The 17,417-nt window shown below is 45.2% G+C and overlaps 1 non-coding gene across 2 annotated transcripts in view; it reads right to left on the reverse strand.

The window, feature by feature from the left end:
* LOC106613663 (uncharacterized) overlaps positions 1-17,417 on the reverse strand; it is an 80,852-nt gene that overhangs the window by 42,197 nt on the left and 21,238 nt on the right. For both annotated transcript variants that reach the window (XR_001330536.3, XR_006756908.2), the window contains exon 2: positions 542-675. This is a non-coding gene — a transcript (uncharacterized LOC106613663). The remainder of the gene's footprint in view (positions 1-541; positions 676-17,417) is intronic.

The raw sequence follows: 17,417 nt of genomic DNA on the forward strand, positions 1-17,417 counted from the left end.
ACACTGATGTTTTTGAACGCCAAGAGTCCACACGTCATGTTTGCACATGTGTGCTTGGTTTCACTATCCTTGTGGTGACCAAAGTCCTCACAAGGATAGTAAAACAAGGAAAATTTTACTACTTTATTTATAAGAATCTTTAGGGGTGTTAATAATTTTGACCCCTACCCTTGAGAAAAAAAAGTATTACTTGTTAAACAAAATCTCTTTCTCTGACCAATTGTATTACGATAAAATATAATTTCCCAATTTTTTGAAGCATACAATATAGCTCACTATTTGAATTATTTACTTTATATAGTCATTATTTCTCATCTTTCTCAAGGGTGTCAATAATTTCAGACCACACTATACATAATGTCTTTGTGTTGTGTGGGATATTTGTGGGCACATATTTTCACCGGTCCCCAAAAGAAAAAAGGGTATTTTAGGCTTAGGGGTGAGGTTTACACTTAGGGACTTTGAATGGGAATCAATTGTTTGGTTCCAACAAGGATAGTAAAACAAAAAGGTATGCGTGTGTTTATTATGTGTTGAATACCTGTATACCCGGCTGAATCTCTCAGGCAATGCCGATCACAACTCCAGAAGAGAAGCGATCGAACTCCAGAAACAGCTCCCTGATGTTGCTCCTGTACTTCAGATCCAGGTCCAGCTGTACAATGCACTACAGATCTGAAACAAAGAGTTCAATACATTTTTACTCAGAAATTCAAACGTATTGCTAGCACCCCTTGAGTAGCAGATTACATTGGCTATACATCATATCAGCCAAAATGATCAGCTATGAAATTACTCTGATTATTATCTGATATCAATATGTTTTAAGCCATCATCTGATACCGATATGAAGATATATCATGCATCTCTAATCATAGCTCTGATGTAGGCCCTGTTTCTGGGTAGCAACCACCGGTCAATAGCCAGCAGGGCTAGGAATTGCCAGGGACCTCATGATACGATATTACCACCATACTTAGGTGCCGATACGATATGGATTGCGATTCTATATGCATTGTGATTTTATTGCCATTTGATGTTCCAAACATATTGCTCATCATATGTCTGCTGCAGAGGGACAAGAGAGAGCCATGAGAAGACGAGTTTTGAACAGTCATGGAAATAAAAGTCCTGAAAACAAAATAGTCTGTTTAAAAAGCATGTGTAGAACAAGCTATGAAGGAAACATACTGGAGTTTTGGTGCAGGTAGAGCCAGCTAGCCCAAAAATAATATTGTGATAGTCAAAACAATATCCCGATATGTAACTGTATCGATTTTTCCCCCCCATCACTAATAGCCAGGAAGCAGCACTCTGTGGACACAGTCACCCCAGTTACCAGGAAATACAGACTCCTCTGTTCATTGTTTCACCTTCCTGTGTTTTGGTGGTTGGCATGGCAGTGAAAAGTAAGGACATTCTTAGGGTGCTGGACTGCTGTGCAATGGACAAAATACTGTGCCAATCTGGATTTACAGAGTGGTGTCAATCTGAAAACCATGCATTGGATCTTGGCATCTTGAACTGCTAAAATGTTACAGTGACTCTAAAGATGTCACTCACAATTGTGTATGCTATACCATGCAGTTAACAAGTGTTATAGTAAAATAGTAACCTTAAAGTGCAAAAAAAAAAAAAAGTATCTAGATACTTGATGGGCCTCCAAAAAAAGTCCTCTGGAAGTCCAAAAAACAGATCTAGACCACGTACGCAGATGGTCCAAAAAGCCAATCCAGTAGTCTAAGAAAGCGATCTCGGTATGACCCCTGATGGTTCAAGAAAGTTATCTGTGGTTCCAAGAACTGAATTGCTAACCAACCTCCAAGAAGGAAATTCAGGTACAAGAAGAAGTAAGTCCCAAATCTAGAAGGGTGATTTGATGGGAAAACCACATGATCCATTGGTGCGAGCAGTGGTGTAGTACAATTTGATTAGGTGAGGGAGTGCAAAAAATAAATACCGACAGATGTAGCCAATTGAATAGGCCATCATTATAGAATATGCATAAAAGGCATCCTACAATTGCAACATCTGGTATATTGGACTGAAATGTGTATATGGGAAAGTATTCAGACCCCTTGACTTTTTCCACTTTGTTACATGACAGCCTTATTCTAAAATGGATTAAACAATTTTTTGTTCCGCAATAATCTACAGAGAAATACCTTATTTACATAAATATTCAGACCCTTTGCTATGAGACCCGAAATCGAGCTCAGGTGCATCCTGTTTCCATTGATCATCCTTGAGATGTCTTTATAACTTGATTGGAGTCCACCTGTGGTAAATTCAATTGATTGGACATGATTTGGAAAGGCACACACACCTGTATATATACACACAGTTGAAGTTAGAAGTTAACATACACTTAGGTTGGAGTCATAAAAACTTGTTTCTCAACCAGTCCACAATTTTCTTGTTAACGAACTATAGTTTTGGTAAGTCGGTAAGGACATCTACTTTGTGCATGACACAAGTAAGTATTCCAACAATTGTTTACAGACAGATTATTTCACTGTATAACAATTCCAGTGGGTCAGAAGTTTACATACACTAAGTTGACTGTGCCTTTAAACAGATTGGAAAATTCCAGAAAATGATGTCATGGCTTTAGAAGCTTCTGATTGGCTAATTGATATCATTTGAGTCAATTGGAGGTCTACCTGTGGATGTATTTCAAGGCCTACCTTCAAACTCAGTGACTCTTTGCTTGACATCATGGGAAAATCAAAAGAAATCAGCCAGGACCTCAGAAAAAAAGATTGAAGACCTCCACAAGTCTGGTTCATCCCTGGGAGCAATTTCCAAACACCTGAAGGTACCACGTTCATCTGTATAAACAATAGTACGCCAGTATAAACACCATGGTACCACGCAGCCGTCATACAGCTCAGGAAGGAGACACGTTCGGTCTCCTAGAGATTAACGTACTTTGGTGCGAAAAGTGCAAATCAATCCCAGAACAACAGCAATGGTCCTTGTTAAGATGCTGGAGGAAACAGGTACAAAAGTATCTATATCCACAGTAAAACGAGTCCTATTTCAACATAACCTGAAAGGCCACTCAAAGGAGAAGCCACTGCTCCAAAACCGCCATAAAAAAGCCAGACTACGGTTTGCAACTGCACATGGGGACAAAGATCGTACTTTTTGGAGAAATGTCCTCTGGTCTGATGAAACAAAAATAGAACTGTTTGGCCATAATGACCATCGTTATGTTTGGAGGAAAAAGGGGGAGGCTTGCAAGCTGAAGAACACCATCCCAACCATGAAGCACGGGGGTGGCAGCATCATGTTGTGGGGTGCTTTGCTGCAGGAGGGACTGGTGCACTTCACAAAATAGATGTCATCATGAGGTAGAACAATTATGTGGATATATTGAAGCAACATCTCAAGACATCAGTCAGGAAGATAATTTGGTCGCAAATGTGTCTTCCAAATGGACAATGACCCCAAGCATACTTCCAAAGTTGTGGCAAAATGGCTTAAGGACAACAAAGTCAAGGTATTGGAGTGGCCATCACAAAGCCCTGACCTGAATCCTATAGAAAATTTGTGGGCAGAACTGAAAAAGCATGTGCGAGCAAGGAGGCCTACAAACCTGACTCAGTTACACCAGCTCTGTCAGGAGGAATGGGCCAAAATTCACCCAACTTATTGTGGGAAGCTTGTGGAAGGCTACCCTAAATGTTTGACCCAAGTTAAACAATTTAAAGGCAATGATACCAAATACTATTTCAGTATGTAAACTTCTGACCCACTGGGAATGTGATGAAAGAAATAAAAGCTGAATTAAATCACTCTCTACTATTATTCTGCCATTTCACATTCTTAAAATATAGTGGTGATCCTAACTGACCTAAGACAGGGATTGTTTTCTAGGATTAAATGTCAGGAATTGTGAAAAACTGAGTTTAAATGTATTTGGCTAAGGTGTATGTAAACTTCCGACTTCAACTGTATATGACATACAAATTGTATAGAGTGAAATAGTAGACGCGTCATAATTTCTATAATAACTACAACCTAAAACTTCTTAATGCCTAGGTTTACCTCCACTCTACTCACATCCTACCATACCCTTGTCTGTACATTTATGCCTTGAATCTATTCTTCCACTCCCAGAAATCTGCTCTTTTTACTCTGTTCCAAATGCACTAGAAGACCAGTTCTTATAGCCTTTAGCCATACCCTTATCCTACTCCTCCTCTGGTGATGTAGAGGTTAACCAAGGCCCTGCAGCCCCCAGTACCACTCCGATTCCCCAGGCACTCATTTGTTGACTTCTGTAACCGTAAATGCCTTGGTTTCATGCATGTTAATATCAGAAGCCTCCTCCCTAAGTTTTATTCACTGCTTTAGCATACTCCGCCAACGCTGATGTCCTAGCTGTGTCTAAATCCTGGCTTAGGAAGGCCCCCAAAAATTCTGAAATTTCCATCCAACTACAACATTTTCCAACAAGATCGAACTGCCAAAGGGGGCAGAGTTGCAATCTACTGCAGAGATAGCTTGCAGACTTCTGTTATACTATCCAGGTCTGTGCCCAAACAAAATCGAGCTACTACTAAAAATCCACCTTTTCAGAAACAAGTCTCACCGTTGCCGCTTGTTATAGACCCCCCACAGCCCCCAGCTGTGCCCTGGACACCATATGCGAATTGTTTGCCCCCCATCTATCTTCGGTGCTCGTACTGTTAAGTGACCTAAACTGGGATATGCTTAACACCCCGGCCGTCCTACAATCTAAGCTAGATGCCCACAATCTCACACAAATTATCAAGGAACCTACCAGGTACAACCCTAACATATATATTTTTTGAATTTAAAGTAAAAAACATTTTTTTTTTTAATATTACATTTTTTTTTATATAAAAAAAAAAAGAAAAAAAAAAAGAAATGGCCAATTAAGCGGTACCTGCATTTTTTGGTCCTCCAATAATTGGTATCGGCGTTAAAATCATAATCGGTCGACCTCTAATTAAAACACATAGGGTGTGTCTATATAAGGATAAACACACCTTTTAAAATTTCGACGAATCAATTGGTCAAAAGAACCGACGACTTTCAGTTGACCAAGATATTGTTTTTGTCTGGGACAGACCTACCACTGCTACACGCTTTGTCGACACAGGTATAAGGCCCTCTCCCGTCCTCCTTCAGCAAATCCGACCAGAACTCCATCTTGCTTCTCCCCGCCTACAAAAAAAACTAAAAAGGGAAGTTCCAGGGGTCAGGTCTGTACAGCGTTGGTCAGACCAAAATCAGAATTCACGCTCCAAGGCTGTTTTGATCACGTGACTAATATATTCCGGGTTGCCTCTGTTTACCGGATGCTGGAGTGAGTAGTCGTGCTGTACTTCGCTCCGCGGGTAATATTATATTTCAACGGAACGATTTGATTAGTGTATGTTAGCTAGCTAGCTACATAGATGTCTTTGCTGTCTTTGCATCAAGGATAAAGGTGTAGCTAAAGGTGTAGGTGTAGCTTTGAGAAACTAACTTTGAGAAACTAAGAAGGTTAGCTAGCCAGCTGTACTCGTTTGTTCGTGCCGTTTTCCAAACAGCGTTAACACCACAACTCCACAGCCACTGCTAGCTAGCCAACTTTACCAACTAGCAGTACTGTAGAAACTAAATACATTACAACGGAACGATTTGATTAGTGTAATGTTAGCTAGCTACATAGTTGTCTTTGTATCAAAGATAAATGTAAACGCAGCCACTGCTAGCTAGCCAACTCTACCAGCTAGCAGTACAGTATCATTTTTAGTCAATAAGATTTTTGCAACGTAAGTTTAACTTTCTGAACTTTTGAGTTGTGTAGTCCACTTGTGTAGCTAGCAGGACTGACTTTGTGTTAGCTAGCCAACGTTTAATTACTTCTGTGTTATGAAAGGAACTAGACACGGACACGAATGATCCATTGGTAGTTTGTTGTAACCAAGTATTGGTGCTAACCGTGTGTTATTGGATGCTAGCATGCTAGCTAGCTACGGCGTCATAGGATACGGTGCACTGGGTGGGTTTCACGGAAGAATACTGTACCAAGTTATCTAGCTGAATAAACTAAGTTTAAGCCTATTCCTGGAAACATTGAACTACTGTACTTTACATCAATTATAATTTCTAAAGTGGAAGTTGGAAAAGTTACATTTCAGTGTTTCAGTGAATGGTTAGTGTTACGTGTTACGTTTTTCTTGTTCCCCATTTTCCCCTGTTAGTGTGTTTGTCTTGGGCATTACAGGTGTACCGAGTTGCGGCTAACGATGGTGGGCGTGGCTGTAGCTGATTACAGAGAGGATATCTGTTTGCCGTGTGAGAAGAGAAGAGAGAGAGAGGGGGAGAGAGAGGACACTTGTTTTTTGTTTGACTATTTCTGTTAATTTCTTTGTTTGTGTTTCAGCCTGTCCTCCAGAGGCGCTCCACCCGACCTAGGTCCTGGAGAAGGGAAAAGGTAGATCTGCCCATGGGTGTACATTCTCACGTAGATAACCCATTGTTGTATACACTAGGTTAGCCGGGCGGGTGTCACCCTTGTATTTTTCTTGGAACCAGGTAGGACAGTGGGTTAGGGTGTAGAATGTGTTAGGAAGGATTAGGTGTGTAGAAGAGGAGGGACCTTTTGTTTATTTTCATTACTTGGACCCCGATCCCAAATATTCCCTTCTCTTACCTTCCCTTGTTGTGGTTGTTTTGTTTCTTATTGATTATTTATGGGTGTTTTATATTATTTATTTAACTAATTCACTAAACATCCCCTGAGGGTTAAAATTGAGTTCTGGTTGTGGTCTGATTTATTTATCGCTCATTGCACCCCACATTTCTTCCCCTTTCATCTGTATTACCTGGTGTGTTTAGGCCCAGGCATTTACGTCTCCTCCTCAGACGAGCTACACCCGAGGGGAGAACGTAAGATGGGGGCTCATCCGGGATCTTTTTGATCCAGCTTGTGCCCGCACACTAGGGTAGTAAAGGTGGATTGGGTGGTTGTTGTGTTTGGTGTAGTGTTTAGTGCTGTGTAGTAGTTAGGTGGTGGATTTAGAATATGGCCAACTTTAACCTGAAGTTTTTTCTGGATAACCCAACGTGGGAGGGTTTTGAGAATTGTAGGAGAGTGGATTTAGAGACTTTGGCAGACCATTTCGATATCTCCGTGCCTAGGGGTTTTGTTAAGGCATTGGTATTAGCGGCACTGATGGAAAAGCAGGTGTTGGTTTTGCCTCGGCCTACGGTTGGAGAGGTGGTGGATGCTCTGGGTACCCCGACTAGGCCCGACGATGAGGTCGAGTATAAATCCCCGGACACCTTGCCTCGATTTGACCCTCTTTCTCCTATGCCTACGGCTGTACATTTGCAGATGGAGGCAGAAGAGCGAGCACAAATCCGAAAGGATGAGCTACATCTCAAGTTGGAGATGCGCCGACTGGAGTTGGAAGCAGAAAAGGACCTTAAAATAAGGCAGATGGACTTCGAAATGCGCAAATTGGAATTAGAGGTGGAGATGGCGAGGCTGGCCGCTGTCCCTGCCGTTTCCAATAGTGTGTTTTCCACCCCAGGATCTGCCTCTACCTTTGACATTAGCCGCCATATTGCTTTAGTTCCACAATTCCGTGAATCTGAGGTTGACTCTTACTTTTGTGCATTCGAACGCATAGCAGTGGCTTTGAATTGGCCTAGGGATGTGTGGCCGCTTTTACTCCAATGTAAATTGTCCGGTAAAGCGCAGGAGGTATTGGGTACTCTTTCTCTCGCTGATAGTCTTAATTACGACATAGTTAAGGCTACTGTGCTCCGTGGGTATGAGCTTGTGCCAGAGGCTTATAGACAAAAGTTTACAAAGCACTCCAAATCCTCTATAAAAACTTTTGTTGAATTCGCTAGAGAGAAGGAGTCTCTCTTTGACAAATGGTGCTCAGCGAGTAAAATCAATGACTTTGAAGGTCTTCGTGAATTAATGTTATTGGAAGAATTTAAAAACAGCCTCCCAGAGCGGTTGGTTGTATATATTAATGAACAGAAAGTGTTAAAGTTATCTGACGCCGCGGTGCTTGCAGATGAATTTGTGTTAACACATAAAACGGTGTTTCCCACACACCGTAGTGAGACTAGACCGGTTGTATCCTCTTCTGTCTACTATTCACCCCGTTACTCAGGAAGTACACGGCTGAATCAAAAGGAGGAACGTGCATGTTTTTACTGTCATAAAGTAGGACACGTAATTTCAGAATGTATGTCTCTAAAACACAAGTCACCAGCTTCATCCCCTAAACTCCATAAAAGTGTGGGTTTGATTAAAGTAACCAATAAGAGCTCTGTAAAGGAGAGTCCTGAAGTTGTACTAAGTCGTCCTGATCAATCATACGACACGTTCATATTTAAAGGCGTTGTTTCCCTGACAGGTGATTCTGGAGACCAAAAGCCAGTTTTGATATTGAGAGATACTGGTGCGGCTCAGTCTGTAATTCTCTCGAGTGTTCTGCCTTGGTCAGAAGAGTCTTATTGTGGCTCTAGTGTATTATTGAGGGGGATCGAAATGGGTTGTGTGCCTGTTCCGTTACATACTGTCCATTTGACTTCTGATCTAGTGAGTGGATGTTTCAGAATCGGTGTACAGTCCGAGCTTCCCGTGAATGGGGTTGCTCTAATCATGGGTAACGATCTAGCAGGAGGCAAAGTTGTGCCTGTGTTAGAAGTGTTAGACAAGCCTGATGCTCAGTTAAGTGCTAATGTTTTGGGAACTACGTTTCCCGACGCATTTCCAGCGTGTGCCATTACGCGTGCGCAGTCACGTCGCTTAGGTACCATGGTAGACTTAGCTGACTGTGTGCTTGCACCTATGTTAAATGGGGAAGATATTCAGTGTTCTACTCCTGTGTTCCCAGTGAGTTCTGATCATGATGATGGAAATAAAGACAAGACAATGGCTTCCTCGGTGGACTGTTTAAGGTTGCCAGTTACTCGGGAGGAGCTAATAGCTGCCCAGATAGAGGATGTGGGCTTGGCCAAATGTTTTTCCTCCATGTTACCTTTGAGTGACAAAAACAGGAAAGGTGTGACGTATTTCTTTGAAAAGGGGCTTCTGATGAGAAAATGGACTCCCCGTGCTGACCTAGAAAATGATTGGAGTTCCGTTAGCCAGATTGTAGTTCCTGCCCCGTTTCAGACAAAGGTGTTGTCCCTAGCTCATGATATTCCCTGGTCTGGTCATCTAGGGGTGACTAAAACCTACGACCGACTCCTCCGTCATTTCTTCTGGCCGGGAATGAAACGGGATGTGGCTCGCTATTGCCGTACATGTAGTACTTGCCAGGTGGTGGGGAAGCCTAACCAGGTAATTTCCCCGGCTCCTCTCTGCCCTATTCCGGTCATGGGAGAGCCGTTTGAGAAGGTAATCATTGATTGTGTTGGTCCCTTACCCAGGACTAAGTCGGGTAATCAATTCTTGTTAACAATAATGTGCACTGCTACAAGGTACCCAGAGGCGATTCCTATGCGTAAAATCACAAGTAAGGCAATTGTGAAGGCGCTGATTAAGTATTTCTCTACCTTTGGATTTCCAAAAATTGTACAGACAGATCAAGGCACAAATTTTACATCAAAATTGTTTGGAAGTGTGTTGAAGTCCTTGTCAGTGTCCCATCAGATGTCTAGCGCTTATCACCCGGAGAGTCAGGGCGCGCTGGAACGTTGGCATCAGACGCTAAAAGCTATGTTGCGTAAATACTGTATGGACACAGGAAAAGATTGGGATGAGGGGGTGCCCTACGTGCTGTTTGCTATTCGGGAGACCGTACAGGAGTCTCTTGGGTTTAGCCCAGCTGAGCTAATCTTTGGTCATACCGTGAGAGGGCCTCTCAAGGTACTGAAAGAACAACTTATGGCTGATGATTCAGTTGGGTCCTCTACTAATGTACTAGACTATGTTAGTCAAGTCCGGGAGCGGTTGCATGACGCCTGTGCTGTAGCCAGAGAAAATCTGTCTTCCACACAAAAGAAAATGAAACGTCATTTTGATGTTAAATCTGTGTTTCGTTCTTTTCAACCAGGTGACCAAGTCTTGGTGTTGTTGCCGGTACCCGGCTCGTGTCTCTCTTCCAGTTTCTCTGGCCCATATGTAGTGGACCGAAAACTCAGTGATACTGATTATGTTATCAAAACGCCAGACCGTAGACGACCATTTAGAGTATGTCACATTAACATGATTAAAGCCTATCTTGTTAGGGGTGGTATCGAGTCTCCCATTACCAGTGAAAAACCTGTTGTATCCTCTGTTGCTTCTGTGAGCCTGGTTACTCACCCAGGAGTCAGCATAACTGATGAGGATGGTTTGGTGATGCGGAATACTCCTGAGCAGTGTGCTCATTTGTGTAATTCAGAGATGGTGGCGTCTTTCCCAACCCATTTGTTGCATTTGAATGATCAGCAGAGGGCTGATATTGAGTTGCTAATCACTGAGTTTCCAAGTCTCTTTCAGGATGTTCCCAGTCGTACCAATGTGTTGAAACATGATATAAATGTAGGTGATGCTGCTCCAATCAAACAGCACCCTTATCGTGTGAATTCAATCAAGAGAGGAGTGATGAAGAAAGAGGTAACTTATTTACTGGAAAATGAGATGGCAATCCCCAGTGGCAGTCCTTGGAGTTCCCCCTGTCTGCTGATTCCAAAGCCTGACGGGACTCAAAGGTTTTGCACTGACTACAGGAAAGTGAATAATGTAACTATACCTGACTCATTCCCTTTACCTCGCATGGATGACTGTATAGACACCATTGGATTGGCTGCGTATGTTACGAAGCTTGACTTGTTAAAAGGTTATTGGCAGGTGCCGTTAACCCCTCGTGCCTCTGAGGTGTCTGCTTTTGTAACTCCTGACAGTTTGTCAGTACACAGTGATGGCTTTTGGAATGAGGAATGCTCCGGCCACGTTTCAACGTTTGGTAAATATTGTGTTGGCTGATGTTCCTGATTGTACTGCATATCTGGATGACCTGGTTGTTCATTCGACTACCTGGCTTGATCACCTGAGCACATTGAGGGCTGTGTTTGCACGCTTGGACAACGCTTCTTTGACCCTTAACTTAGCCAAATGTGAGTTTGGAAAGGCAACTGTTACATATTTGGGTAAAGAGGTAGGTCGGGGTCAGGTGCGTACCGTAGCAGCTAAGGTGGATGCTATCACCCGGTTTCCTGCCCCTGCCACTCGCCGAGAATTACGCAGATTTTTAGGCATGACGGGTTATTATCGTACATTTTGTAGGAATTTCTCAACAGTTGTAGCCCCACTGACTAGGTTACTCAGTCCTTCAGTATCCTTTGAGTGGACCACTGAGTGTCAATCTGCTTTTGACTCTGTAAAAGCACTATTGTGTACTTCTCCTGTTCTTTCTGCCCCTGATTTCCAGAAACCATTTAAGTTGGAGGTGGATGCCAGTTCAGTGGGTGCAGGTGCTGTACTATTACAGGAACACGATGGTCTAGATCACCCAGTTTGCTACTTCTCTCGAAAATTCAACAGCTGTCAGTCAAGGTATTCCACTATCGAACAGGAGACCCTGGCGCTGTTATTTGCCCTACAATTTTTTGAAGTTTATGTTGGCTCCAGTGTGTTGCCTGTTGTGGTATACACAGACCACAACCCTTTAACTTTCTTGAGCCGCATGTATAACCACAACCAACGTCTTATGCGTTGGGCGTTGGTTATACAGGGTTATAATTTACAAATTCAGCACATAAAGGGTTCGGAAAACATCGTTGCGGATGCTTTGTCCCGTGCCTAGTTAAAAAAAATATATACTAATAGCACCAGGCATTGATAACTTTGCTGTTGTAGAAAAAAATATATGTATGTAAGGGTTTTATCATAAACCCAGGGGTTTACTCTTTTTTGGGGGGGGGCGTGTTACGTTTTTCTTGTTCCCCATTTTCCCCTGTTAGTGTTTGTCTTGGGCATTACAGGTGTACCGAGTTGCGGCTAACGATGGTGGGCGTGGCTGTAGCTGATTACAGAGAGGATATCTGTTTGCCGTGTGAGAAGAGAAGAGAGAGGGGGAGAGAGAGAGGACACTTGTTTTTTGTTTGACTATTTGTGTTAATTTCTTTGTTTGTGTTTCAGCCTGTCCTCCAGAGGCGCTCCACCCTACCTAGGTCCTGGAGAAGGGAAAAGGTAGATCTGCCCATGGGTGTACATTCTCACGTAGATAACCCATTGTTGTATACACTAGGTTAGCCGGGCGGGTGTCACCCTTGTATTTTTCTTGGAACCAGGTAGGACAGTGGGTTAGGGTGTAGAATGTGTTAGGAAGGATTAGGTGTGTAGAAGAGGAGGGACCTTTTGTTTATTTTCATTACTTGGACCCCGATCCCAAATATTCCCTTCTCTTACCTTCCCTTGTTGTGGTTGTTTTGTTTCTTATTGATTATTTATGGGTGTTTTATATTATTTATTTAACTAATTCACTAAACATCCCCTGAGGGTTAAAATTGAGTTCTGGTTGTGGTCTGATTTATTTATCGCTCATTGCACCCCACATTTCTTCCCCTTTCATCTGTATTACCTGGTGTGTTTAGGCCCAGGCATTTACGTCTCCTCCTCAGACGAGCTACACCCGAGGGGAGAACGTAAGAGTTAGTGAGGGAGGCCCTGCTCTCTCGCTTCCCCAGTTGTTTAGTTAATTTTCATTCCAATCTCCTTTGCATTAGCGTAGCCTCTCCTGTAGCCTGTCAACTATGTGTCTGTCTATCCCTGTTCTCTCCTCTCTGCACAGGCCACACAAACACTTCACACCACATGGCCGCTGCCATTCTAACCTGGTGGTCCCAGCGTGCACGACCCACGTGGAATTCCAGGTCTCTGGCAGCCTCTGGAACTGCCGGTCTGCGGCCAACAAGGCAGAGTTCATCTCAGCCTATGCTACCCTCCAGTCCCTCGACTTCTTGGCGCTGACGGAAACATGGATTACCACAGAAAACACTGCTACTCCTACTGCTCTCTCCTCGTCTGACCATGTGTTCTCACATACCCCGAGAGCATCTGGTCAGCGGGGTGGTGGCACTGGAATCCTCATCTCTCCCAAGTGGACATTTTTTCTTTCTTCCCTGACCCATCTGTCTATCTCCTCCTTTGAATTCCATGCTGTCACAGTCACTAGCCCATTCAAGCTTAACATCCTTATTATTTATTGCCCTCCAGGTTCCCTTGGAGAGTTCATCAATGAGCTTGACGCCTTGATAAGTTCCTTTCCTGAGGATGGCTCACCCCTCATAATTCTGGGTAACTTTAACCTCCCTACGTCTACTTTGACTCATTTCTTTCTGCCTCCTTCTTTCCACTCCTCTTGTGACCTCACCCTCTCACCGTCCCCCCCTACTCATAAGGCAGGCAATACGCTTGACCTCATCTTTACTAAATGCTGTTCTTCTACTATTCTCACTGCAACTCCCCTCCAAGTCTCCGACCACTACCTTGTATCCCTTTCCCTCTCCTCCAACACTACTCACTCTGCCCCTACTCAGATGGTATTGCGCCGTCGCAACCTTCGCTCTCTCTCTCCTGCTACTCTCTCCTCTTCCATCCTATCATCTCTTCCCTCTGCTCAATCCTTCTCCAACCAATCTCCTGATTCTGCCTCCTCAACCCTCCTCTCCTCCCTCTCTGCATCCTTTGACTCTCTATGTCCCCTAACCTCCCGGCTGGCTCGGTCCTCCCCTTCTGCTCCGTGGCTTGACGACTCATTGCGAGGTCACAGAACAGGGCTCCGTGCAGCCGAGCGGAAATGGAGGAAAACTACCCTCCCTGCGGACCTGGCATCTTTTCACTCCCTCCTCTCCACATTTTCTTCCTCTGTTTCTGCTGCTAAAGCCACTTTCTACCACTCTAAATTCCAAGCATCTGCCTCTAACCCTAGGAAGCTCTTTGCCACCTTCTCCTCCCTCCCGAATCCTCCTCCCCCTCTGCGGATGACTTCGTCAACCATTTTGAAAAGAAGGTTGACGACATCCGATCCTCGTTTGTTAAGTCAAACGACACCGCTGGTCCTGCTCACATTGCCCTACCCTATGCTTTGACCTCTCTCCCCTCTCTCTCCAGATGAAATCTTTCGACTTGTGACGGCCAGCCGCCCAACAACCTGCCCGCTTGACCCTATCCCCTCCTCTCTTCTCCAGACCATTTCCGGAGACCTTCTCCCTTACCTCACCTCGCTCATCAACTCATCCTTGACCGCTGGCTACGTCCCTTCCGTCTTCAAGAGAGCGAGAGTTGCACCCCTTCTCAAAAAACCTACACTCGATCCCTCCGATGTAAACAACTACAGACCAGTATCCCTTCTTTCTTTTCTCTCCAAAACTCTTGAGCGTGCTGTCCTTGGCCAGCTCTCTTGCTGTCTCTCTCAGAATGACCTTCTTGATCCAAATCAGTCAGGTTTCAAGACTGGTCATTCAACTGAGACTGCTCTTCTCTGTGTCACGGAGGCTCTCTGCACTGCTAAAGCTAACTCTCTCTCCTCTGCTCTCATCCTTCTAGACCTATCTGCTGCCTTTGATACTGTGAACCATCAGATCCTCCTCTCCACCCTCTCCGAGTTGGACATCTCCGGCGCGGCTCACTCTTGGATTGCGTCCTACCTGACAGGTCGCTCCTACCAGGTGGCGTGGCGAGAATCCGTCTCCGCACCACGTGCTCTCACCACTGGTGTCCCCCAGGGCTCAGTTCTAGGCCCTCTCCTATTCTCACTATACACCAAGTCACTTGGCTCTGTCATATCCTCACATGGTCTCTCCTATCATTGCTACGCAGACGACACACAATTCATCTTCTCCTTTCCCCCTTCTGATAACCAGGTGGCGAATCGCATCTCTGCATGTCTGGCAGACATAAGTGTGGATGACGTATCACCACCTCAAGCTGAACCTCGGCAAGACGGAGCTGCTCTTCCTCCCGGGGAAGGACTGCCCGTTCCATGATCTCGCCATCACGGTTGACAACTCCATTGTGTCCTCCTCCCAGAGTGCTAAGAGCCTTGGCGTGACCCTGGACAACACCCTGTCGTTCTCCGCTAACATCAAGGCGGTGACCCGATCCTGTAGGTTCATGCTCTACAACATTCGCAGAGTACGACCCTGCCTTACACAGGAAGCGGCGCAGGTCCTAATCCAGGCACTTGTCATCTCCCGTCTGGATTACTGCAACTCGCTGTTGGCGGGGCTCCCTGCCTGTGCCATTAAACCCTTACAACTCATCCAGAACGCCGCAGCCCGTCTGGTGTTCCTCCGCACACTCCACTGGCTTCCAGTTGAAGCTCGCATCTGCTACAAGACCATGGTGCTTGCCTGCGAGGGGAACGGCACCTCCGTACCTTCAGGCTCTGATCAGTCCCTACACCCAAAGAAGGGCACTGCGTTCATCCACCTCTGGCCTGCTCACCTCCCTACCTCTGCGGAAGCACAGTTCCCGCTCAGCCCAGTCAAAACTGTTCGCTGCTCTGGCACCCCAATGGTGGAACAAGCTCCCTCACGACGCCAGGACAGCGGAGTCAATCACCACCTTCCGGAGACACCTGAAACACCACCTCTTTAAGGAATACCTGGGATAGGATAAAGTAATCCTTCTAACCCCCCCCCCCCCCCCCCCCCAAAAAAAATGTAGATGTACTATTGTAAAGTGGTTGTTCCACTGGATGTCATAAGGTGATTGCACCAATTTGTAAGTCGCTCTGGATAAGAGCGTCTGCTAAATGACGTAAATGTAATGTAAATGAGAACATAAATGATAACGCCGACTCAGTCACAGGATAAAAAAAAAAAATGATGCATAGTTGTGATACCGAGTGTCTTTCAAAACATTCACGAATCAAAAACCATGGATTGATAGCAGCCTTGTAGGAAAACTGAAAGAGGGTTGCTGCTTATAAATAGGGCAAGGTGACCGAGGACAATAGTGTGGTTAAACAGTATAAATACAACCAATGAAGATCGATAAAGATGGTGAAACAAGTATAGGGACAAAGTGGAGAAGCAATTCAGCGAGTCGGACACAAGGCGTATGTGGCAGGGGCTCCTAACGTTCACTGATTACAAAAAGAATGCCTGCCACGTCGCCGTCACCGACGCTACCCTACCAGATAGGCTAAACACATTTTGCCTCACGATTTGAGCACAATGACGCTGAGCTGCCAAGGCGAGCCCCCAATGACAATGTGGGCTACACACTCAGTCTCCACTGAGGACGTATGTAAGTCATTTAAACGTGTTAACCCTCAGATGGCATCCCGAGCCATGCCCTCAGAGCATTTGCAGACCAGCTGGCAGTTGTGTTCTGACCTTTTCAATCTCTCCCTAGCTCAGGGCGCTATACTCACCTGCTTCAAGATGTCCATCATCCCGGTGTCCAAGAAAGGGAAAGTACCTGAACTGAATGACTACCGACCAGAAGCACTCACTTCTGTCATTATAAAGTACTTTGAGGCTAGTCAAAGACCATATCACCTCCTCCCTCCCTGACACACTCAACCGTTTCCAAATCGCCTACTGTCCTGACAGATCCACAGAAAATGCAATCGCCATTGCACTGCACACTGCCCTTACCCAACTGGACAAAAGGAATGGATATGTGAGGATGCTGTTCATCGACTACAGCTCGGCCTTCAATACCATAGTGCGCAATAAGCTCATTAAAGCTCACGGCCTGGGTCTGAACTCCTCCCTATGCAACTGGGTCCTGGACTTCCTGGCGGGCCGCTCCCAGGTGGTGAAGTTAGGCAACATTACCTCCTCAACACTGATTTTCAACACTGGGGTCCCACAAGGGTGCGTCCTCAGTCCCCTCATCAGTCCCCCCCGTATACCCACAACTGCGTGGCCTCACACAGTTCCAACTCCAAGTTCAATGACAACACAAAAGTAGTGGGGCCTGACTACCAACAATGACGAGACAGCCTACAGGGTGGAAGTAGGCTGGTTGTAGACTTCAGGAGGAACCAGGCTGGACACACTCCCGTTCTCATCAATGGGGTTCCCGTGGAGACGGTCAATAACTTCAAATTCCTCAGCATACACATCTCGGAGAAGCAGAAAGCTGGTCTAACCACATGGCCACCATGGTGAAGAAGGCACGACAGCAATTCGTCAACCCCAGGATGCTGAAGAAATTCGGCCTGTCCCCTATGGCCCTCAGTGTTCTACAAGAGCACCATTGAGAGCATACTGTCAGGCTGCATCACAACCTAGTACGGCAATTCCACCGCCACAGACCGCAAGGCGCTTCAGAAGCTGACACGAGCAGCCGAAACGCACCATTGGGTGCACACTGCCTGCCCTCCAGGACGCCTACAACACCAGGTGTCGCAGGAAGGCCAAGAAGATCATCAGGGACCCCAGCCACCCAAGCCATGACCTGTTCTCCCTGCTTCAAATCA

Source organism: Salmo salar, chromosome 10 (genome assembly GCF_965601325.2).
Source record: "Salmo salar chromosome 10, fSalSal1, whole genome shotgun sequence".
NCBI lineage: Eukaryota > Metazoa > Chordata > Actinopteri > Salmoniformes > Salmonidae > Salmo > Salmo salar.